Here is a 26378-nt window from a genome sequence, read left to right on the forward strand (position 1 = left end):
TCCTGTCAGCTAGCTGTTCATTATTAATCTGTAAAGACTGTATCATTTCTTGGCTCTGTTATCAAACCATTTTCTTAAAGATATAATATGAAGAAATAACCTGAGTCCCAATATGCAATAAATGGATCTATCACCATAACCATATAAGCCTCGCAGAATATAATCCATAGTATTAGCAAACAGTTACTAAAAGTTTCAATGGTAATGTTGTCTCCTATTATATAACTTTCAAGTTTATTGATTTATTAATTACCCATTATGAGGTCTGATAAACTGTAATATTGTAAAATTGTTAGGTATAATAATTTTTATTGTCCAGCAGGAGTTGTGGTTGCAGAGTCGCAACTAGCAGCCACACAACCAGTGGCAACACAAATGGTCCTGAGCCGCTTTAGTTTCCCACCGTGGTACTGGTTATATACTGAGAAATATGCTTTGCTTGACAAATTAAAAGCAATTAAATTAATTCCATACACGGAGCAAGAAGACCAGAACTCCACAGGCAGGGAACACAAACCAGAAGCTGCACAAGTCACCACAGGGCAAAGAATGCAGCAATGGGAGAGGGAATGTTCCCAAGCTTGGGAAATTTCATAGTCACTGCACGCAGTTAGCTCCACTGTGGCGAGGATTTTACAAAAAAAAAAAAAAAAAAAAAAACCAAGGGGTAGGGTTGAAGACTTTCTGGACTGTTGACCAGTTAGGCCTTTAAGCTGGTATACCAGGTAGGTATGGAGTCTGGATCTATGTGGGCACCAGATGAAGAACACTAAAAAGAAATCCTACACTAGCTCAGAATTGAGTATAATAAAGGGTTATTTATTTAGGATTTAGATCACAATCCTCTGCATGAACAGGGAACAGTAACCAAATCATGCCACCTGAAGAAAAGCCGGACCACGCTTTACATCAGCATATATAGTATAAGGGGCCATGCTCAAGTAGATGGGTAACTTAAAGGCTACTAGCTATAGAAATTCTTTCAGCAAAGTACTCCTCAATGACATCCTTGTCCTGAGATTCTTTGCCACAGCCCTTAACCTCTACACAACTACAACCAATCACTTTCTGTGGCTTCCCCTCTGGACCAATTATATAAAGGCCTGCCCATTCCTCTAGTTTCTTGTTGTCATCAACATTAATTAGGTTGATTTGGTGCTTAGCACAAAGTGTCTCCACCAACTTGACATATATAGGCTCATCACAGCTGGATGCAAGCAAAGATGGGCTTGGCACTTGTCTACAGCTTTGGCATATATGCCACATGCTAGGCAATCATGGATGAGGGCAGTCTTCAGCACCTCTTATAGAGTATTGATGTCCATGACACTTCCATACCTTCTGGTCCATGGCTACAGATTACAGGTGTGTCTGAATCTTGAATGCACCTGAGATTCTGCCTCCCTGTAACTCAGTGGCTGCAGGGGAAAGGGTTCATTTGTTTTTAAATCAAATTTTGGTTTGGGTTTTGGTTTTTGTTCCAGGGGATTTTATGTGTGGCTTTCTTGTTTTATTTTTAATATTTCCAAATGATAGCTTCTTTATTTGTATGCCCTCTAAGATTAATAGACAGAATTCATCTGACATTGACTTTTACTAAGACAAATTCTAGATTTATTGACCTGAGAAATAAATATTAATAGAGGTTAAATTGGGGTCAATTTTTACTCCAAGAGATGATAAATCTTGATATATTGCTCATGGTTGGCTGGTCAATACATTTCTCACATCCAGATACCACTGAGAACAAAATAATAGCTTCCAAGGTGGACCGACTAGAACAATGTTTCCCCCATTCGGACTCTGCTTGGTGAGGGGAAACCCAGGACATAACCTCCTTTCACCCAGATCATTGTTACAAGGTCAAAGCCCAGGTCAAATCATGTCTCAGAAACATTCTCCTCTCTCTCTCTCTCTCTCTCTCTCTCTCTCTCTCTCTCTCTCCCTCCCTCCCTCCCTCCCTCTCTCTCTCTCCACACAAACACACACACAGAGACACACATGCACACATATACATACGCATGCACACACACCATTCTTTTCAGATCACACACCAGAGTGAAGGAAAGTTCCAGAAGGTATGTATAGAACCCAAGTACTTTACCTGAGGAGTTTCAAATGCCTCGTCCATAGCAGCTCTGACAATTTCCCCCTGTTTCTGCCTCACTGTTAAAGCAATGCTGACCAATTATTCCTTGGGCATATTTGGACTTCTAGAATTTCCCCCTTCCTCACACTTACGTAGGCACCAATTTTATAAGCTTCTTTATGCATGAACTCATGTATTACTTAAAATTACCCCCTGAGGCAGATATACTGTTCTGCGTTATAGTCATGAGGCAAGGAAGCCAAGCTACAAATAAGTTAAGAAACATGTCAAAGATCACACAGCAGAGACCAGAGGCCTGAGTCAGGCTGCATGTTGACATTGTCCCCAGCCTCTCCTCATAGTCATCACACAGGCCTGGCACTGAAGGCACCGCAGTGGCTAAGGCATTTGGGGAACACACGCTCATGTGCTTTTACACACTCGGAGAAAAGATGAGATATGTGTGCAACACTCTTGATGCCACTCATGCTGGCTGATGGAGCTTTGGGCACTTACCTCTGCTTCTTGACCCCTTGAGCTTTTTCTACGCTTCCAACCAGTGTGTGCATAAGATCATGTGGGTTGGCCAGGGAGCGGCAAATGGTCAAAAATGAGTAAGGAGAGTAATGTGGTACAGTGCACTACATTTATACTTCTGAAGATTTATTTTTATTTATGTCAGTGACCACCAAGGTTGTTTACCTGCTTAAAGTACCTGGAACTGGACTGACAAGCTGTTTGTGAGCCACCAGATATGGGTGCTGGGAACCAAGGTCCACTGGAAGATCAGCAATTGTTCTCAACCACTGAGCCGATGTATTTCTTTGGCTTCAAGACATTGTGTGTGCATGCATGTGTGTATATGTGTGTGGTGTGTGCGTGTGTGTGTGTGTGTGTATGTGTGTGCGTGAGTGAGTATGCATGCGTGCACTGAACCCTGGTACTCTCTGAGCCATCTCTCCAGCCCCTACACTATAATTTAAATTGCTAGTCTCAGGCTGAGTGGAAGAGGCAGAAACAAGCTGGAGATAGTCAAGAAACAGTTTTCAACCAGGCAGTGGTGGCATGCGCCTTAAATCCCAGCACTTGAGAGGCAGAGTTGGGCGGATCTCTGAATTCAAGGTGAGCCTGGTCTACAGAGTTCCAGGAGAGCCAAGGCTACACAGAGAAACTCTGTCTCAAGAACAAACCAAGGGACTAGTTTTCCATTTGGAAGGAGCTGAAAGGCCAGAGCAGAAGCTCAGGGCAGCTGGGTTGTTAATGATTACCTCTCAGTAAGCTGGGGACATGTTCAACTGTTAGTAACAGAAAACCCAACCCAACATTACCTTAGACAGAGGCTCATTTGTTTAATTATGCATTTAAATATTTGTTTGCTTTCCCATTAGCAAGGTGTCAGGAGGCTAGAGAGATGGCTCTGTGGTTAAGAGTACATTCTGCTTTATAGAGGACCCGAGTTCAATTCCCAGCACCCACATCAGGCAGCTCACAACTGCCTGTAAATCAGGCAGCTCACAACTGCCTGTAACCCCAGCTCCAGGAAATTCAATGCACTGGCATCAGTGGGTGTTTGCACTCATGTGCACAAGCCAATCTACACACATATACACACACACACGTGCATGTAATAGTCTTTTTTTTTAAGAGAAAGAGGTCAGGGATAGACATGTAGATGGAGCAGTGGGGCTGCATCCTGCCACCCGGCTAGCTTTATATCTGAAATAATTACATGAAACTGTATTCTTTTAAACATTGCCTGGCCCATTAGTTTCAGCCTCTTATTGGTTAATTCTCACATCTTCCTTTAACCCATATTTAGTAATTTGTGTAGCACCATGAGGTGGTCGCTTACCAGGAGAGATCTTAACCTGCATCCGACTCAGAGAGGAGAGGCATGGGGACCGACTTTGGTGACTGCCTGAAGCATCTGCCCGACTTGGCTTTCTTTCTCCCACAATTCTGTTCTGTCTACTCCTCCTACCTAATTTTCTGTCCTATTAAAGGGGCCAAGACAGTTTCTTTATTAACCAATGAAAGTAACACATAGACACTCCTCCAACACAGGCAGTAGCTTAAGCTAGTTGGAAGACTTAGAACAATGTCATAGGAGCCCTCAGCAAAGTCACTCAGCCAAGCATCCCCTTGACAGAGCTGTCAGATACTGTCTGTTCCAGCTCCTCCCATTGTATCCCACCCACAAAGGCAGCATTTGGTATAGACAGATTTTGTTGGGTTCTCCCATTTTGATGGACATATAGTCACATCTCATGTGCTTTAATACATGTGTCTCCAATAGATAATACAGCTATTGGTATTTTATATCCTCATTTGTTACGAGACTTGATCCATTCAAACTTGCAAATAGGAGTTAGGCCTTCTACCTATTTTCTGTTCTATTGAGTTAGTTTATTTCTTTCTCACATAGAGAAACTGATTATCCTAGAGAGAATTCCTTTGCTCAATAGAATTTTGCTTTGCCCATCTACACTACAAAGAAGGGATATATGGAGACGTATAACATACATGTTCATACTGTGCAGTTGTACACTTGTCCAAACATATTATATCATTTAGAATGTAGCAAACTATGTGCATATTGAATAGCCATCTAACTTTTCAATCAGCCTAGGCAATAAAATAATCTCAGGGCTATTAATTTCATCTCACTACTTAGATTTTTGTGATCCATTTAAGAAGAATTAATCTAACCAATGAAATTCGCTTTATTACAAATTTTCCTACAAAAAGGATTGTGAAGTCTGTTCCCGGCTTGACTTCACAATAAAGATGACAGCGTCCCAAGGCAGCTCTCTCATGGCAAAGGGTCTAATGCTGATGCTGTACTGACCAGAGCTTCCCCTATACTAAGATGATTCTGTCCATGCAAACCACAGTGGCGCAAGGCAGTGGTTTCTTCTTCCATCTCTGAAAATCTGGAGCTCTGAAGTCAAGAATAGTTAAACTCAACATCCCGGTGTGACTGTTAGCTAGGCCTGGTAAATGTGAGCGGAGCCACATCCATGCCTCAGCCATCGGAGGCTTGCTGTGTGGCAAGGCCATTATCTTTGAACTGACATACTGGCACCCTGCGTGTGCGCTCTGTGATGGGAGCTATCACTATCTTGCGGACGGCATATTGGAAACTGAAGACATCCTGTGCTACAGAAGGTGATAGCAAAGAAATCTTACTTCCGACAGCCAGACATGGAAAGAATTTCAGTCTGTTCAGGGCAGTTTTAGCACAGATGTTCTATGAAGGTTTTAGTAAGTAATTTGTTAAAAGTGCACCTCTGGACTCTCAATTTGCCAAAATATGAAATAACACTACTTATTAGCCATCAGCCAGAGGCTTAGAATATGTTTGGGGGGTGCAGGAAGATATTACCCCTAAAGGGCAGAATAGCTCCTATATGGCCAGAACTGTTGGGGGACAACTGGGTTAACTGGGACCCAAATCCCAAGTATGGTGAGAGTTGAACACAGAGAACGTCAGTGTTGTGAAGGAACAGGGGAAGGATAAACTCAACCCGGGTCTTAAGTCTGAGAACAGGGAAGAAAGACTGGGAAACTCGACTTGAGCAAAGTCCTAAAACGTGGTTGTTTATAGGAGACAGAAGTGAACTCTGCCGCAGGGTATCTTTGGCAAATTGGCCATTGCTGTACCCCTTGCCCAAGGCCAATGAGGAGCCAGTGAGTCTTCCAGTGCTGTGCCAGAACCTCCGTGTGGCAATGGAGCATGCAGTTCAGAGCCGCCTGCTAGTTCTACCTGTTCAGGGCACACACAGCTCAGGGTACAGAACTCAGAGTCCCCAGCTCAGGGCACACAGCTTTTTAAACTGGAGGGTGGAGAGAAGACACAAAGCTTGCTTTCCCGAGGAACCTGTGATGGCACAGAAGAGAAACAACTTTGGAGATGGTCTTAAATGGTTTTCATTGCATTGACTTAGTTTGTGTGGATATGTGTGTGGGTGTGTGGATATGTGTGTGGGTGTGTGGGTGGGTGGATATGTGTGTGGGTGTGTGGGTATGTGAATATGTGTGTGGGTGTGTGGGTATGTCGATATGTGTGTGGGTGTGTGGGTGTGTGGATATGTGTGTGGGTGTGTGGATATGTGTGTGGGTATGTGGATATGTGTGTGGGTGTGTGGGTGTGTGGATATGTGTGTGGGTGTGTGGGTATGTGGATATGTGTGTGGGTGTGTGGGTGTGTGGGTACTATAGCAAACCCTGGGGAGATCAAAGGACACTTGCAGGCGTCAGTTCTCTCCTTCAACCGTGCGAGTTCCAAAGATGGAACTCGGGTTGTCGGGCTTGGCAGCAGCGACTTAACCAGGTGAACCATCTCACTGGCCCCAGAGAAGGATTTAAATTTCAACTTCATGAGTATACTGCCCTGACAACTCTATTGATGTAATTTCTTATGGATTGTGTGCCTGTGCTTCATCTCCTACTTTGACTTTTAACTGTAGATAAAGCGAAGAATACAAAATAAAATACATAGTAAGAGCCTAACATAGCCCACGTAAATTCTCTCAACTGGAAACTCTGCCAGAGTCTTACACACCTTCCCTGTAAATATTATCAGTGATATTGCGACCCTTTATCCCTTCAATCTGTTTCTGGTCAGAGGGTTTTATCAGGAAAGGAAAACTAAGATATTGGCTAAGCCTCGACCAAGATGTCTGGGAGAGTGGAACTATCTTCATTATTCCATGGCTTCCTTTGCATCTAGTCGCCTATTTTATTTATTCATTCATATTTATTTATTTGAGACAGGGTTTCTATGTGTAGTTCCAGCTGTTCTCAACTTGCTCTGTAGACCAGATTGGCCTTTAACTCACAACGATCTGCCTGCCTCTGCCTTCCAAGTGCTGAGATTTAAGGTGTATGCCACCATGCCTTGCATAATGGTCTATTTCAAAGGCCCACAGTGCTCATAAACGCTAAAGGTTCTAAGACTAAGCTCTGAAATTCTGCTCCCTAACACACACGATGAAGTTACACAAAAGAATACTATCTTGCCCCATGAGACCATCACAGATTTGTCTCTTTCACAGTTACTTATTGAGTCTCTGCCTACTACCAAATGGGCACCATTCTAGATGTGGGAGAAATGACAGAAGACAGGGGACACTGTCTTTACCTCCACAGACAGCAACAATCCCACCAACAGAGCTGTGACACATGCCACTACAGAAAGGCTCATGGCTCCAAGAACCTCCCTCACTCCAAAAAAAAGGGGGGACTACGGCTCTGCCTGACAAGCTCAAGACGGGCTCTTGGAGGAGATGACGTCAGAACTAAAACTTTTAAAGGAAAAAATAATTTAGTGTAGCAAGGAAGGGAAGAATATACTAAGCAAAAAGAGTAGAATGATAGTACCTAGTTTTAAGGACCAAAATATCTGTTAAGATCTGCTAGATTTTATGCTGTTTTTATTAAAATGTGTTTTTTTAAGCTGGGTGGTGGTGGTGCACACCTTTAATACCAGTGCTTGAGAGGCAGAGAAAGGTGGATCTCTGTGAGTTTGAGACCAGCCTGCTCTACAAAGTGAGTTCCATGGAAAAGATGTGTTTTATTTTCTGGGAATATACGTATGCATGTGCCCTGTGTTCATGCCTGATGCCCACTAAGCATGGGAGAGGGCATTGAATTCCTTTACTGGAGTTGCAGGAGCCTGTGGGCTACCACATGGGTTTCAGTGAAGACTCAGGCTGCCAGGCTTGCTGGTGATGAGTACTTGTGCCCACTGCACCATCTTCCCATCCCAACAATCTTGGATTTTGTTTTGTTTTATTTGGGGGAAAACAAAATGCACAGAACAATCTCCATAGCAATAGGGGAAGGGATATTATTTTGTTGTTGTATGTTTTGTTGATTTTTGAGACATGGTCTATCTACATAGCCCTGGCTGTCCAGCAATTTACTATGTAGACTAGGGTGGCCTTGAACTCACAGAGATCCTCCTATCTCTACCTCCAAAGTACTGGGATTAAGAGCATGCTACCATATCCAGTTCAGGGGTGTTGTTTTACACAAGGAACTGAGAATGAGTAGATTGGTGGAAAGATGGAGGATCGTGTAACTGAGAGCAGGAGAGAGGGGGATACGGTGGCCTAATCACATAGGTGCTGGAGTCAAATCCAGTCCTACTGAAGAGCAGCAAGTGCTCCTAACCACTGAGTCCCATCTCAGGCCCCAGCTACTAGCTCTGGGATGTCCCAGTGAAGTCTAATAAGTTCTCAGCTGAGTACCACCAAGTTCTCTAGGCAACAGCAGAATTTTCTTCACTGGTTTAGATTATAAATAGTTATTTTTATTTTCTTTTTCCTTTACTCCTTTTTAATTTTTCATACATAATCTAAATATATTTTATATTGTGTAATATTATATTATTTTTTATTTTACAAAGGTGTGTAAATAAGTAAGAATATCACTCACCAAAATTAACCAGATACAAAGACTATATAAATTTCGTGAACTTTTATGCAGCTTGAATTGACATTCAAATTGGAAACTGTGGTGTTTCACATTAAATTTCACTTACCCACCACCAAAACAAACAAAACAAAAATCCATGACAGAATTAGAACTAGAAAATCATTTGTGGTGGTGGTTTGAATAGATATCCCCTATAGATTCATGTGTTTGGATGCTTGTTCAATGGAGAGTAGCACTATTAGTAAGTGTGGCCTTGTTGGAGGAGGTATGCTTCCGTAGGAGCAGGCTTTGAGGCCTCATTGCTTAAGCTACACTCAATATGGGAAACAGTTCACTTCCTGTTGCCTGAAGATCAAGAAGTAGAACTCTCAGTTACCTCTCCCACATCATGTCTGCCTGCATGCTGCCTTGCTTCTTGCCATGATGACAATGAATTGAACTGATGTGGAATAATGCACACTGTACAATACACACTGTAAAGATTTGTCACTCAGCCGGGTAATGGTGGCACACACCTTTAATCCCAGCACTCAGGAGGCAGAGGCAGGTAGATCTCTGTGAGTCTGAGGTCAACCTGGTCTACAAAAGCTAGTTCCAGGATAGGCTCCAAAGATCCAGAGAAACCCTGTCTCAAAAAACCAAAAATAAATAAATAAAATAAAATAAAAGATTTGTCGCTCATATTGGTTTAATAAAACACTGATTGGCCATTAACCAGGAAAGAAGTATGGGGGGGGTATCATCCATACTAGTAGAATTCTGGAAAGAGGAAAGGCAGAGATGCAATTGCAATCCAGATACAGAGGAAGAAAGATGAGAATGCCTTACTGAAAAAAGGCACCAAGCCACATGGCTAAACATAGATAAGAATTGTGGGTTAATTTAAGTTGTAAGAGCTAGTTAGTAATCAGCCTGAGCAATAGGCCAAACATTTTATAATTACTATAAGCCTCTGTGTGTTTATTTGGGACTGAGCACCTGCGGGACCAGGCAGGATGAAAACTTATATTTACACTAAATCTCTGAAACTACAAGACAACCCCTAATTAAACATCCTTCTTTGTAAGAGCTGTCATGGTCATGGTGTCTTTCCACAGCAATAGGAACCCTAAGACAATGTTTTAAGCTATACTTTTAAAAATTAGACCATACTGAAGCTAATGAGATGACTCAAAGTTAAGAGTTCACACTGTTCTTGCAGAGGACCTGAGTTCAATGACCAATATGCATGACAGGAGACTCACAATACCTAATACCTATGACCTTTGAGTCTCACACCCACATGCACATACACATATACACACATAATTTAAAAAGAAAGAGAGAGAGGGAAGAAAAGAAAGAAAGATAGGAAGAAAGAAAGAAAGAAAGAAAGAAAGAAAGAAAGAAAGAAAGAAAGAAAGAAAGAAAGAAAGAAGGAAGGAAGGAAGGAAGGAAGGAAAGAAAGAAAGAAAGAAAGAAAGAAAGAAAGAAAGAAAGAAAGAAAATCTTTTTAAAAATTGGGCCATACATAATGTCTGACCTATATTCTTTCTTTGCTGTTTTAGAGGATTGCTTCCTCTACCAGAACACAAAATGGTTATCAAAAGTCTTTGCTCTCCAGCTGTATATGGTAAGAAGCCACAAGCTGTATTCGGCCTATGAGCCATAGCTAGGCCGTTTATGTTCTAGAAGCTGCTACTTTCCTTTGCCGTGTTCTTGATTATCAATGAGGACAATGCCCTCTAGGAAGTTACAATTAGCACAAAGATGTTTTTTGTTTGGAAGGGAAGAAAATTACTTCTGTGAGCAGGAGAACGAGCTTCAGGTTGCACGCTCATGGCACTGAGTGCATCTGCTGCCCTTGCATCTAAACTAGCACTGGAACCTGACATTACTTTTCTTTAAACCAGCTTTTCCATCCTGTTGGTTCCCTCACTAAATCAATTAGTTAATAAGTATTTGCATTTGTGTACTTTCCTTACTGCCAATAACCTATTCCCCTTTTAAATGAATTTATTGGGGGTTATGTGTGAGCGTGAACATGCGTGTACCATGAGTGTGAAGGTTGGAAGACAATTTCTTGGAGTAAGTTCTTGACTTCCAACCAGCTGAGGCTGAACCTCTCCTGTTTATGCTGCTGAATGGCTCACTCTAGGCTGGCTGAACTGCATCCAGCTTTTAACATGGGCTCTGGGATACAAACACAAGTTGGCAGGCTTGCCTGGTAGTACTTTTACCCACTTAACCATCTTCCCTTCCCAATAGTCTTGTTCTTTTGAGAAAATTGTGGTTGACAGTCTCCATAGTGATGAGAAAGGGGGATATCACACAAGGAACTGAGAAAGACAGTATAGCTAGTAAAAAGAAGGAGGGTCGTGTTATGCAGGTGGAAATACACACACGCACACACACACACACACACACACACACACAGTGTCCTAATCACATAACCTTGGCATGTGGAGGAATGTGGCATAATGATAAGAGATCAGACCACCTCATGATTGTGCACATGTGTGTTTGTGTGAGTTTGTGGGAGTGTGTGTTTTCCGAGGGAGAGATATCACACATGTAAATGACATTATCACAATACAAAGAACAGATCTGAGATGTCCAAGTTGGAGATGTATCCAATTATTAGGACCCTACTACTATTAGGCAAGATCTCATGGTACCTTGTTAAGGTTATGGAGTGGGGGAAATGAGTGATGTTCAGTGTTTTTTCTGGAATTCTCATGAAGGGAAGGGGTTGTCCAAGTTGCTTGATCATCACTTCCATCCTCTGTTACGATTAATTCAGTATGCAAAAAAAACATCACAAAGTCTCCATAGTCGGCAGAAGCTCTCATGGTCATTCATGTCTCCTCTGTATCTGTCTCTGGATCTACCTGCAGAAGTCTCCCCCTGAACAGGATCGAATGCATAAGTTAGCATTTGCTGCTAGTGAGTTAAGGATCCCAGAGGTTTTCAATTGCAAAGACAGTCATTCATGAGGAATTGAAAATTTAGATGCCCGGAGTGTGTCCTTATAATACACTTACCAGTGAAATACATCCAGGACCCCCTTTGCTTTACCATTAGTACTACTCAAACTTTAGCTTTGTTAGCATCACCATCAACCTACAGTCTTGTCCTCTTGTTCTGGAAGCTTTCTTGACTCTTTCATTTGATACAGACTGTCTCCACTCTGGGTGATGCTGACTCCACTCTGGTGATGCTGACTTCCTCCTCTCTGGGTGATGCTGCCTCCACTCTGTGTGATGCTGACTGCCTCCACTCTGATGATGCTGACTGCTTCTGCTCTGGGTGATGCTGACTGCTTCTGCTCTGGGTGTCTCTGGCATGCTGCTTTGCTTTGTTGTCAAATCCAGGGAGCCATATAACTGTATCCCTCAGTATGTAGCATCTGTTTTAAGTACTGTTCAAACTGGCAACGACATCAGATTTCACTGTGCATTCCATGCAAAATATTCTTGAGAAATTATGGAATGCCCCTAGTGAATAAAACATATTTAATGAATGAAGAGGTTAGTGTTTCATAAACCCAAGAAAGTGTAAACTGACTTCCACTATCAACAGTTTCAAATCAATTTGGAGGCATTTGGAAAGCATTTTAAAGAGCAACTAGACATCAATAAAATTTAATTAATTGGTTCTATGGATGCACATGTAAATTGGGTGTTAATTATGCTAGCAATGCTCTTCCATTAAAAATTAAGCTCATGATTAGTAACTGAGAAAAACAAGCCATCTTTCTATAAACAAATCTCATTCTGTTGTATCTGAAGCCAGTCTTTGGTAATTAAATCATAACTGCATTTCCTCAGATAAATCTGAGCTTTGATGGATGGATGGACCGTCATCCATGTGATCTCCACTGGGCTGTTCCATCAAAACAATTGATAACACTAGAGATGAGCTCTGTGTGCCTGAGCTGCCCTTTAATACAGAAATATTGAATCATTGGAAATTCTTTCTTATCTAATTGACACCAAATAAAAGAATGATCAACCATCACAGAAGATGTAGTAAGAATTAGCGATCTTTTCAGAGCTGATGACATCTGAAGATGGAAGACCCGGGACAGGAGGTCACATGCTGGGGAATCCAAGTCCTTTCTCCCCTTTCCCATGCCTCCTCCCCCCACAAGATGAATTCCTGTGCTTGGTGATTAAAACACAGTATACTCTTTCTAGATGGACAGTAGCTAAGGCTCCATTCTTTCGTGTTTCCCCCCAGCTGAAATTCCTGTGCTCCTTGGGAGCCAAAATCTAATCTGGACTCAGAGCTAAAAATCAACCTAATGGGCTTCTTAACTGGCAGGGTTACACTGGCCTTCAGAACTGGAAATAGAATAAACGCTTGCAGCACTTTACCCAAGCTGCGGCTTTTCCTTTTCCCAGTAGACTTCTCCAAGGGAAATTGAGTCCATATGCTTCTGATCCATCCTCTCAAAACCCATCAAGCCTATGTTTTACTAGAGCGCCTTGATGGAGCATTTTATCTATTTCAATGAACCCTTTGATGTCTCTTTTCTTATTCATGGAAAACTGAATTTTCCAAAAAGATAAAGATAAACTCTCTTACCCCACCCCCTCACATCCAGAGAGAGAAAGAGAAGGAAGGAAGGAGCTTCCATGAGCAGAAAAGTCTGGAAAATTGCTCAGGGTTTTCCTGACTAAATCAAAATATCTTGGTAAGAAAAGGAACCATCAGAAGAGCATTTGAGGCAGCTCTGTTTTAGGATTTGCATGTTTGTTTGTTTGCTTTGAGACAGGGTTTCACTGTGTTGCTCTGGCTGGCCTGGAGCTCACAAAGACCCACCTGCCCCTATCTCCCAAGCTGTTCCAAAAGCGCATCCACTCCACCTGACCTTCAGATCATCTTTTTAAAAGATATCCTCACCTTCACTGAGTCTGGTTTATTCCCTTTCTCCTTTCCAAAATGCGCGTGGAGGAGAGTTCAGTAAGAGGAGGGAAATCCATACACATAGAGAAGTGCTTAAGAAAGGAAGGATTAAACCGGTGCTGGCACATGCCTTTAATCCCAGCACTCGGGAAGCAGAGGCAGGTGGATCTATGTGAGTTCGAGGCCAGCTCGGTCTACAAGAGCTAGTTCCAGGACAGGCTCCAAAGCTACAGAGAAACCCTATCTTGAGAAAACAAAAAAGAAAAGAAAAGGAAAAAAGAAAAGAAAGAAGAAAGGAAGGAAGGGAGGGAGGGAGAGAGGGAGGAAGAACTTAGAAAATTTAATTTTGAACTCTGTTTATATTTTTTCTCCACATCGACTTTTTATGCCATTTATATCTTATCATACTTTTTATTGTTCTGTTTTCCTTTAGTGAGATTCTAGCAAAATCCTGGATTTTGGTCCAGGCAGAGCTAACATATTGAATTAAAATCTTGGCCATCAATTGTATAAGATGTATAAACTTGCACATACTTCTCTATAAAAACAAACAAATGTGTACGCAACACGCCGCTCCCAAGTGTGCTTCCTCATCAGGGTCTTCATTACATCTGAAAAATAAAACATAAGATAGTGCAGCCACTGTTGGCTGCCCAGCCCATCGTTTGTCCCAAATTGTTCTTTCAAGTTCTATTGACTGACACCTGTAGACAGATGTAATGGGAACTAGGGATAAAGGCCTATGTAACTCTTTGGGGGATGAGGAACATAATGACGAATTCTCACCACCTACTTTTAGGTCAAATCCACTGGTGACTGCATTTTAGGAGGCAGCTTTGTGCCAACATCTAGGTGTTAATGAATGAGAAAGACTGTTGGCATCTTCCCGTACAAGAGGGGAGGAGAAAGCAAAATGAACAACAAAACCCTTGCCATTCATTAGATCAAGTGGGAATGCTCTTCGACAAAACTATGGACATGTACACAAATCCAGATTGGAGAGACAGCCTTGCCAGAGAAGTGCTTGCCATGCAAGTGTGATGACCTGAGTCAGATCCCCAGCCCTCATTCTTCAAGGAAAAAAATGCAAATGAGGCAGTGTGTATATGTAATCTGAGCCCTGGGGAAACAGAGCTAGGATACTTGCTGTCCAATGAGCCTAGCCAATCAGTGAGCTCCAGGTTGTGTTTGTGACCTTGTCTCAAAAAAATCCAATGGAAAACATTGGAGGAAGACACTTGACACACTGACTTGTAACCTCTACATTCATACACACACATGAACACATATGTACATGGGCACAAAAAATAGTAAGATTAAGAATTTTTCAAACATATGCCATCAAAAGGTTAAGAGATTATAGTCGCCCAATGAGCAAAACCTTACAGGAAGCTATCCAGTTAGCTAGCCTGGCAATAGTAACCAACCCCAGTTCCTACTGAAGTGCCTGAGGTGCTTAGAACACTGGATTTAAGGCAGAACTGACTCCCAGGCATTGAATTACAGGCCTTTCATGTGAAATACCTCCTTAAATGTTATACCCTAGGTGTCTGTGGTAGTGACTGTAATTGGCCCCCATAAGTTCAAAGGGAGTGACACTATTAGGACGTGTGACTTTTCTGGAGTAAATATGGCCTTGCTGAAGGCAGTGTGCCACTGTGGATGTGGGTTCTGAGGTCTCAAAATTGCCCAAGCCACACCCAATGTTTCAGTTCCCTTCCTATTGCCTTTGGACGGAGATGTCGAATTCTCCAGTACCATGTGTGCCTGCACACCACCATACTCCCAGCCGCCATGCTCCCTGCCATGATGATAATGGACTAAACCTCTAAAACTGAAAGCCACCTCAATTAAATGTTCTCCTTTATAAGAGCTGCCGTGGTCATGGTGTATCTTCACAGCGATAGAAACCCTAAGACAGTGTCTAACCCTCTTCCTTTAAGATCTACCCATGTAACCTATCTTCTGACTCTTCCCCATTCAAATCGAATCTTGACCTTGCCCCCACTGGAAAAACACAACTTTTATGTGTGGCCGACACTGGTTAGTAACTCGCCAAACTGTTTCTCGGCCCTGAACACTCTTGGGTGGATCATTGACCTCTTCTGTGACAGTGAAATACACACAGACCAAAGTGACCTAAGTCCCAATGAGTACATGGAACATAGCCCTGCCGTAGCCACCCTGCCTCTATGCCACAGTAACAATAACAAGACATGCACTGATGTTTTAAGCTATGCCTTTTGGCAGGTAGAGTGGTATGTGGCATTTGTTAGTCTTTCCTGATTATCGCTATATTTGATAATTTTCCAAAATCAAAAATCTATCTTAAAGCAAAAAATTGAGACCTTAAAGCCAATGTCACCAGTGTAGACATTTGCTGTATGATCATATTCTAAAGGTCACTAACATCTTCCTAACTTAAGTGCCGCCTCCACTAAGACCCCATATTTAAGTTGTTGCTTTAGAGTAAGGAACCTTAAAGCACCTCAAAGACCAATATGCTAATGAGCTTGGTCCCACACCTTGCTCTTAGGGCTTTATGGGACAGTTACATTTCATAATTTACCAACAATACTTTACACCCCATGAGGTGTATTTGGGGAGAGGAGTTGCTGTCAACCCTTTGGTCTAAATAAATATGTCATTTTCTTTTCTGGGAAGAAGAGGTGTGCTCGGAGATTTAGGGCTGCTAAGGGAACCAGGAGAGCCCATTAGCAGTACAAGAGGAGCTGAAAGCATTTGCTGCAAATGATACCCTTCAAATCACATCTCAATGAAGCTTGACCCATTGTTAACTGCTTTTATTGCTGAAGAAGTTGAAGTTATGGGGTAGAGGGGGGCTCGCCAAACATCTCAGTCGATTCCTTCCTGATTTTTAACTCAGTGCCTATGGGCTCTAGGCCCTGCCTCTTTTTTACCATGAGAGCAACGTCTGCTACTTAGGAATGGGGACAGGGCCTAAAGATAGGACATGGGGAGGAAGAGTGGCGATCTGAATGAGAACAGCCCCTCCCCCCGCCCGGTAGGCTCACACAGCCAAATGCTTAGTCACCAGGGAGTGCCACTATTCGAAAGGATTCAAAGGATTGGGAGGTGTGAACATATTGGAGGAAGTGTGTCACTGAGAGTGGACTTGGAGCTCAAAGCAGGCCCAGTGTCATTTGCTCTTCCTGTCACCTGTAGATTTGGACGTAGATGTTGCTTGCTGCCGCCTTCGCCACCATGCTGATAATGGGCTAAACCCTTGGAAATGATAAACAAGTCTCAATCAAATCTCTTCTTCTCTAAGAGCTGCTCTAGTCTTGGAGTCTCAGCTGTTTTGGACCAGAAGCGTTTCTTTCTTCCTCGGGATGACTGTCCATCCCCGTACGATGGCATGTCTTCCTTTGGCCTGCTGAAGGAAACCAGAAATCCCTTTTGTTGCTCAGTGAGTCAGACCACCTGCTCCTCATGGCCCTGGATGTCCTTGCCTTCCCCTGTGACTCCCAGTTCACTCAGGGCAGTCTTATGGGACCCGGATGTCAATTTGGCTTGAATTGCTCAATCGCTGCTGACATTTCGTTAACCACCCTGTGAACTTCTCCAGCCCAAAGTCGCAGCAACTTGTGCCCTTGAAAACCGAACAGAAAACAACCATATTGATTGTCTACTATCAACAAGGAAGAGACAATCTGTCTGTGCTGAGACTGTTCATAATGCATTTCAGCCTGCCCCATCTTTCTCAGCAGCTGGCCTCCTCCCGACACAGGCCTGGGCTGCTTTCCCCTCCTACTGCTTAGGTCTCTGCCAGAATTAACCCTGAAGTGCAAGCGCCTTCCCAAGGTTTCCCTATTCCTGGGTGGGAATCAGCATAAATCGTGTTCTGCAAACAACCTGATGGGATGGAGAAGTTAGGACCACTGAGAGGTCACACCTGACCCCAGGAGGCATGTCTGCAAGAATCTCTTTTAGCAAAATTCCTGTTTCAAAGATAGTGTCATTTGGCTATATTAAAAGCATTATTTGTGTGCATTCTGGGTTGTTGCATATACAAACTGAGGTGTCAGACCATCAGACAGTAAAGTTTATCCATTATATCACCAAGTTCTGATGTATGAGTTATTATTCTGACTTACTAGAAATGATGCTTCTTTCAACCTGGCTTACATCTCAGACATTTCCTGATAACTTTGTTTTTGACTCGTCCCATGTACCGAAAAGGAGGTGTGAGGAATTGAAAGAGATACAAGAACCTTGAAATAGCAAGCCTGGGCCTCTGGGACAACTGTAGTGTCAAAATCAGTCAATATTTATGCCTAGCAACCTTGACAATATCCTTTTAATTAAAATCAATGGAGAAATAAAACATGCATTAGAATGCACTGGGGATCTCTCACCTTGGGAGGGGGAGTCCAATATGTTAGGTATAATCTTAAGAAGAGCCTCTTGGCTGACACAGATAATTCCGGTCATATGCATGGTGTGCCTACAGGACACATAGTGCTTTGTTTGGGATGTGAATTCTATGGCTGTGAAGCTCTTCTTCCAGTAATCTCTTTCTTTCAATTCTTAGAACCACGTTTCACTTCATTTATTTATTTATTTTTGTCCTTTTTTTTTGTTTGTTTGTTTCTCTATGAGTTTGTTTTCCCCTTGGTACAATTCTCCTGAGATGAGTATTTAAAGAAAATCTTAAAAACTCAAATCATACATTTCTTGGCTACATACGACAAACTGGATTTTATGGAGAAACTGAAAGCTTCCGGTTTAGAGACACGCATTGTTTGTAGAGATCTTTCTTTAGGTATCGAATGACTTTGGGTGGAGACGGGAGCAGTTAGGAGCATCGTCTTTATTAAGTCTTAGTCACACCTTCTAGGACATGGGATAAACGGTCTTAACTCAGGAAGCCCTCCCCCCTGGTCTCCAGGAACACTGTTAACCGAGTAGTGATAAAAACAGTAGCCCCCTCAGGTCATAGATAGAACGTGCCTTGCTGAGAAAGTGCACCTCTCCCATTTAATCCTGCCCGAAATCCAGGAGCTACGATCCATTATTAATGCCATTTAACTCCAACTGAAGCTGGAGAGACTGAACTTCCCTCAAATGCCATCTAGCCGGTAAATGGCCAAGGTCTGAATACATTATCACATCCCAACCCACACTTCCTTTGTGTCTGTAGAAAGTAGAAGGGTCTCAGGCTTAGAATGTGTCACCTTCTTCACCCCACAAATGTTGAAGAGAGTTCTGATCTTATATCCAACTCCCCAAATTCTCTACAGTTCAACAGTTTGGGGAGGTGTCACTTCGCCACGTCAGGCCACGCCCAATGGCTCAGACTACCCCAGACTTACACCAAGACAACTCTGAGCTGCATCCTGCTACGATTCCAAAGGCTTTGATGCAGGCAGGCTTTGCAGTGACAGGGTGAGTTGTCCAAGAATAGAAGGCAATTTAACACTGTCCTCTTTGGCCTGGCTGTGTAGATTGAGCATTAGATATACACACTTTATTTAAACCTGAATCCTAGGGGGACAAGGGGTCTTACTGTTTGTTTTTCTCCTGCATCTGGAGTCCTCTCAGATTACAGAAAGCTGCCTCTCCGGTGTTTGCAAGATGGCTGTCACCGCTTTGTTAAAAGCCTCCCTCCCTTATCTCATTTCCTAATCACGGAAGAAAGAATGATCACTGGTGTTTCCTCCTCAGAGTCTGGGAGGCTTCAGAGATCCTAGGGTGTCGGGCTAATTAGTGAAAAGGCTTTGCGGATGTGTTCCTCCCAAATTATGGGCTGCCCTGATTGGATGGGTAAGCAAGAGGCTTGACCTCTGAGTCAGGGAGTGCCTTCCAAATCAGTCCAGGGATTCAACCTTTACTGTCAATAGCGAAGAGGGAGACCGAAGCAGTCCTAAGAAGGAAAGAGACAGTGAGTAGCTGCTAAGGCAGTGGTGCTCAACATCTGGGCCACGTGGATTGCATATCAGATATCCTGCATATCCAATACGTACATGACAATTCATAACACTAGCAAAATGACAGTTGGAAGTAGCAACAAAAATAATGTTATGGCTGGGGGGGGGGGGGTTCACCATAACATGAGGAACTGTATTAAAGGGTTGCAGCATTAGGAAGGGTAAGGACCACTGTGCTAGGGTCTGGTCAGCTAAGGACCATTCCTCCTGCATCCCCAAAGGCTTTGGAAGCCAGGCCCAGTTCATCAGTTCTTCCCTTGTCAATTTCCATCACTTGGAAGCTTCCACCAGCTCCCTCTTGCCTATACGTCCCTGTCCCTCATTGGGTAACCACCTTCTCCCGTCACATTCTCCCAATCCCTACACAACTCACTGCTGTCCCCAACCCAATACTAGCCTCGGGCATTCTAAAACTTATGCTCATTTTAAAAAACCTACATTGATGATAAAATGCATTTTTTGTAAACTTTGGTAGATTTTCCCCATAAAGATAAGAGGAGCATAAAATTTCTCTATTCTCTTATGTAGTACTAGGATCCCCAGGCATTGTCCCCAAAATAATGTTAAGAAGGTAGTAAAGTTGGGGAAAAAAGGGAAATAGAGCTGCTAGCAACTTTAGGATCTCAGAATAGCATGTCGGAAAGTTCCCTGCTTTCTCTGACTCCAACCTCAAGAGGCTAAACACACCAGAATGGCCAATCAGCTGGGGGAACACAACACAAGTATGTTTCACCAGGATGGCCAACTAACAGAGGGAATAGCATAAATTGGTTTCTAGCCACAAGCAGGGCTAAGAAAGGTGGAAACTTATAAAACAAACAAGAAAACCCACACTCACACAATCATACACACACACACACACACACACACACACACTTTTAAACAACAGTAGCATTATAGAGAAAAACCAATGACCCTGTGTCCCATGGAGAAAACAAAATGTCTGTAATAAGAATCCAAATTTTCTCAGGGAACTGGTATTAGAAAATATCAAGTGGAGCCGGTGGTAGCACATGCTTTTAATCCCAGTCCTCGGGAGGCAGAGACACTGGATCTCTGAGTTCAAGGCTAGCTTTGTCTACAGAGCTAGTTCTAGGACAGCCAGGGCTACACAGAGAAACCCTGTCTTGGAAGAAGAAAGAAGAAGGAGGAGAAGGAGGAAAGAAAAAATGAAAGAGAAGATAAAATACCAAGTAGAAACTTAAGCTTTTATCGCTGTCAAGAACCCTTCTCCCTACTCCTGCGATGCCAGGAGAGGCTACACAGAGATGTTGAACTTGAACCTCTAACCAGCAGAAGAAGGGCCCCTGGCTGTTCCATCTTGGGTGATGCTGAAAGAGGGTTTGTTACGAGTCAAGTCAGTCAGAACCATACAGCGGAAACAGGCCAACCTGCTCCTGTATGAAGCCAGGGGTGACCTTATGGGAAGCAGCACAGATTCCCAGTGAAGGGCTCCTGGGAGCCCTTTGACTCTCTCACAACAGTGAGAACCCATACCACCCAAAGGTGAAGTAGGCCAGAAAGGATCCTGTACCCCGGTTATGACCAGACAATTGCAGGAGAAGACAATCTGCGTCTCCTGCCAAAACGATGTTGGAGAAAACCATCTAGAACAGAAGGCTGCAATGAGATCATGAGCTTTTGGGAGGGGGGTGTCTTAGTTTGTCTCAGAATATTAGTTCACATTGTGTGACGATATGTCATTGCAATTCATTTATTAGAGAGCTGAACGGCCAAGAGAAAGGCAGGAGAGAATAGGCAAGATTTCCAGGGAGAAAGAAAACTCTAGAAGAAGAGAGGTTGGGATTTCTCAGGCAGACTCAGAGCACATAGGATGTGCCATACTGAGGAAAGGCAGAACCTAGATTAATAACCTAATAATTTGAGTTTTAAGAGCTAGTTGGGGACAAGCCTAAACTAAAGGCCAAGCCTCCATAATTAATAAGAAGTCTCTATGTCACTATTTGGGGGCTGGTGACCCAAATATATTCCAACAAGAAAGCTTGCTACATTAGTTAGTTTTTTATTGCTGTAAAGAGACACCATGACTGTGGCAACTCTCTAATAAAGGAAAACATTTAATTGGGATGACTCCCTTACAGTCCATTCTCATCATGGTGAGACACAGCAGGTGCCAGCAAACATGGTACTGAAGAGATAGCTGCTACATGTCAACAAGCAGTCAACAGGAAGTAGACTGTCTCACTGGTCATGGCTTGAGCATATATGAGACCTCAGAGCCTGTCTCTGAAGTGGCACACTTCCTCCCACAAATCCACACTTACTTGAACAAAGCCACACTTCCCACTAGTGCCATTCCCTTTGGGGGCGCTTTCTTTCAAACCACCAAAGGGGTTTTTAAGACAGGGTTTCTCTGTGTAGTCCTGACTGTCCTGGAACTCCATCTATAAACCAATCTGGCCTTGAACCCAGAGACCAGACTGCCTCTACCTCCTGAGTACTGGAATCTAAGGCATGCATTACCAAGCTTAGGTATAAGTATTCTTTTTAAAAATTTAAAAGTTATTAGAAACAAACAAAAAACCTTGGATAGAAGAAAAGAAGAAATGTAAAGAATGAATAGATGCAAGTTTTAGAATTAAAAAATATGATAAGTAAAAGGCTAAATATACCAGATGGCTTTTGCAAGTCTGTGGAGGGATCAGGGGAGAGAATGAGCGAGTCTGAAGATGCCACCAAGGGCCTATTTACACAGACTGAAAAGAGATGAAAGTACACAGAAACATTCCAGGAAGCTCTGAGGCTGTGACAAATACCTGGCGTGTCTTCACTAAGTTCTTGAAGAAGCAAAACTGGAAGGGCACTCTAGGATATGACAGCTTTAAAACTTCCCAACTTGGAAGAATACCTAAACTACAGATGCAAGCTAAACTCAAAGAATTTGGTGCAAAACCATCATGCACAAACTTCTAAAATTAAAAAAAAAACCCTGCAAAAACTTTGAAAGCAGATTAAGAAAAGCATGAAGTTTATTTCTCATTAGAGACCACGGAAGAAATTAAACAAAACAAAACAAACAACAACAACAACAACAAAAACATTGACACAGCTCAGGGGAAAGAATTGGCATTTTGGTACTTTATATCTAAAGATACCCTTCAAGAATGAAGAGGGCCATATGGAGTGCCTTGTCTGTCATTCCCACACTTGAGAGGCGGAGGCAGAATCCGGAGCTCAAGGCCAGCCTCAACTGCATAGCGACTTCCAGGCCAACCTGAACTAAAAACAATCGAAAATTAACAAAACCAAAAAAGCATAAAGAGAAAATCAAGGCGTTCAGAAAAACTAAGAGAATTTGTCATTGGCAGACAAAGCTTAGAAACTAGCTAAGGTCCCCAGACAGAAAATTTATGTAAGTACCTAGAAGAGATAGAATGCAAGGTGAAGTTTTTACACTTTTATGCTTCAAACTGGTAAGATGGCAACAGCAACATCATGGATGGTACGATGTATATATGAAACACAAGTCTTAGGTAAGGTACCATATCATCAGCAAAAAGTGAGAGTTTGACTTCAGTTCTACCAGGGAACTCATATAACTGATAAACACCTTCAGTAATGTAGCATGATACAAGATTAACACAAAAATAATGGGTAGCCCTCTGCTCTACAGATGATAAATGGGCTGAGAAAGAAATCAGAGAATTATCACCCTTCACAATAGCCACAAATAACATAAACTATCTTGGAGTAACTCTACCCAAACAAGTGGAAGACCTGTATGACAAGAACTTTAAATCTTTTAAGAAAGAAATTGAAGAAGACACCAGAAAATGGAAAGACTCCCATGGTCTTGGGTAGGTAGAATTAACATAGTAAAAATGGCAATCTTACCAAAAGCAATCTACTGATTCAATGCAATACCCATCAAAATCCCAGCAAAATACTTCACAAACCTAGAACAAACAATACTCAAGTTCATAAGGAAGAGCAAAAAACCCAGGATAGCCAAACAATCCTGTACAATAAAGGAACTTCTGGAGGCATCACAGTCCCTAACTTCAAACTCTACTACAGAGCTACAGTACTGAAAACAGCCTAATATTGCTATAAAAACAGACAGGAGAAACAATGGAATCAAATCGAAGATGCAGATATCAGTTCCCACATCTACAAACACCTGATTTTTGTCAAAGAAACAAAAAGTATAAAATGGAAAAAGGAAAGCATTTTCAACAAATGGTACTGGCATAACTGGATATCATTACATAGAAGAATAAAAATAGATCCATATCTATCACCATGTACAAAACTCAAGTCCAAATGGATCAGAGACATCAACATAAAACCAACCAAACTGAACCTCACAGAAGAGAAAATGGGAAGTACACTTGAACACAGGAGACCACATCCTAGATATAACCCCAATAGTGCAAACACTGAGAAAAACAATAAATTGGACCTCACAAAACTGAAAAGCTTCTGTAAAGCAAAGGACACCATCAACAAGACAAAACGACAGCCTACAGAATGGGTAAAGATCTTCACCAACCCTACATCAGACAGAGGACTGATCTCCAAAATATACAAAGAACTCAAGAAATTGGTCATCAAAAGAACAAATAATTCAATAAAAAAATGGGGTGCAGACGTAAACAGAGAACTCTCAACAAAGGAATCTAAAATGGCTGAAAGACACAAGAAAATGCTCAACATCCTTAGCCATCAGAGAAATGCAAATCAAAATGACTCTGAGATTTCATCTTACACCAGTCAAAATGGCTAAAATCAAAAATACTGGTGACACCTTATGCTGGAGAGGATGTGGGGTAAAGGGAACACTCCTGCATTGCTGGTGGGAATGCAAACTGGTACAACTGCTTTAGAAATTAATATGACAATATTTCAGAAAATTAGGAAACAACCTACCTCAAGATCCAGCAATACCACTTTTTTAGGTATATACCCAAAGGATGCTCAATCATACCACAAGGACATGTACTCAACTATGTTCATAACAGCATTGTTTGTCATAGCCAGAACCTGAAAACAACCTAAATGCCTCTTGACTGAAGAACAATCAAGGAAAATGTGGTACATTTACACAATGGAGTACTACACAGTGGGAACAAATAATGGTGTCTTGAAATTTGCAGGCAAATAGATGAATCTAGAAAACATTATATTGAGTGAGATAACCCAGACCCAGAAAGACAAACAAATATAATATGTACTCACCTGTAAGTGGCTTGTAGACATAAAGCAAAAAAACAAAAGCCTACAATTTACAACCCTAGAAAACCTAGACAACAAAGAGGAGCCTAAGAGACACATACATGTATCTAATCTACATGGGAAGTAGAAAAAGACAAAATCTCCTGAGTATATTGGGAGTGTGGGGATCATGGGAGAGGGTAGAAGGAAATGTGGGAGGAAGGAAGGGGAGCAGGAAAAAATATAACTCAATAAAAACAATAAAAAAGAAATATAAGTCTTAAAGAAAACACTAGAAAATATCATAGATAAAAATAGACTCAAAACATAATAAAATAAATTAAACCAGAATTTTTAAAAAAGTTAAAAATAAGCCACAGGAGGCCAGAAAAGTAAAGCAGAGGAACAAAACCAGAGAATAAATCATGAACACAGAACAGAGTGTCAGACTTTTCTATTTTAAATATCATAATCATATTAATAATTGTGCTATCTGTAAATACCTAGAATTTTTCAATAAAAAAACAGAAACTGGCAGAGTGGCTAATAACGGCTGGTTGCAGTCTATGCTGTCTATGTGAAACCACAGTTATACTCATATTCCAAGCATGTTTAAAGTAGAATAGAAATGTATTACAAAAATATTAAAACAGAAAATATCCACGTTAAAAGAAATTAGACTTTAGAGAAATATCAGAAACTGAAAAGCACACTCTATAATGATAAATGGGTCAATTTACCAAAAAGATTCAATAAGACTAAATGTGTCACCTATCAAGAGATCAAATAATTCTGTTCCAAGTGACCTTTCCCCAGGGCAATACTGTTCCAGCTTGTCCTAAGCCCCGTTGTTGGGCCCAGTTCCCAACCCCAGCAGACTTTTGCCACTGAGAACCAGATGCCACCTGTCAGAACGGGTGAGTGACCTGCCTGACAGCAGAACTGTACCCCTCCCTGGACTCTGTCCCTCTGAACCCTTCCTGAAGCCTATACCACCCAGCTAGTCCCTGGCCCCTCTGCTGGGCCTTCCATCAACCCCAGAAGACTTCAGTCCAACAGGCCTAGAATGCACCAGCCAGAACCAGTGAATGACCAGCCTGCCAGCAGAACTGCACCCCTCCTTAGATTCTGTCCCCACAACTGGTGAGTGACTCTTCTGCCCTGTGGTCAGCCTCCTTTCGTCTAAACACCAGCACCATTGTTGTGTCCTGTTGTAGGAGGCTGCTTGTTCGTTCCTGGCTGCCCAGAACCAAAAATAATCACACAGAAACTATATTATTTAAATCACTGCTTGGCAATCACTTAAGCGTATTGCTAGCTAGGTCTTATATCTTTGGTTAACCCATTTCTATTATTTTATATTTTACCATGAGGCTCGTGGTTTACCAGCAAGGTTCCAGTGCATCTGTCCCTGGCCGTAGCTACATGGTGTCTCTTTGACTCCACCTTCTTTCTCCCACCATTCAGTTTAGTTTTCCCTGCCTAGCTCTGTTCTGCCCTACTATAAGCCCAAACAAGTTTCTTTATTAATCAATGGTAATCACAGCATACAGAGCAGAATCCCATATCACCTCCCCTTTTCTGTCTAAGTAAAAAGAAAGCTTTTAATTTTAACATAGTAAAATTACATATAACAAAATAGGTATCAAGCAAGAATTACAGTTGCAATATTTATATTTACTTTATTATTTATCATAACTAAGGAAAACTCTAACTATAGCTATCTATTCTTCAATTCTATCAAAGACTCCAGAAAGATATAATATTACTTAAGTAAACAAGAAGTGCATTGTAAGCAACTTCCAAAACTCTAGAATTGACAGAGACATCTC

General features: G+C 42.0%; 2 long non-coding RNA genes across 2 annotated transcripts in view; one reads left to right on the forward strand and one right to left on the reverse strand.

Annotated features, from left to right (window-relative positions):
* LOC119801654 overlaps positions 1-17502 on the forward strand; it is a 35277-nt gene extending 17775 nt beyond the window's left edge. The window contains exon 4 of the long non-coding RNA XR_005283272.1: positions 16607-17502. This is a non-coding gene — a long non-coding RNA (uncharacterized LOC119801654). The remainder of the gene's footprint in view (positions 1-16606) is intronic.
* On the reverse strand, positions 16210-25976 carry LOC119801656. The gene is made up of 2 exons (XR_005283273.1): positions 25914-25976; positions 16210-16817 (listed from the first exon to the last, which is right to left on the reverse strand). It is a non-coding gene; the product is annotated as an uncharacterized LOC119801656 (long non-coding RNA).
* Between the last annotated feature and the right edge of the window lie 402 nt (positions 25977-26378).

The sequence above is a fragment of the Arvicola amphibius genome, chromosome 15 (genome assembly GCF_903992535.2).
Source record: "Arvicola amphibius chromosome 15, mArvAmp1.2, whole genome shotgun sequence".
Taxonomy (NCBI): Eukaryota; Metazoa; Chordata; class Mammalia; order Rodentia; family Cricetidae; genus Arvicola; species Arvicola amphibius.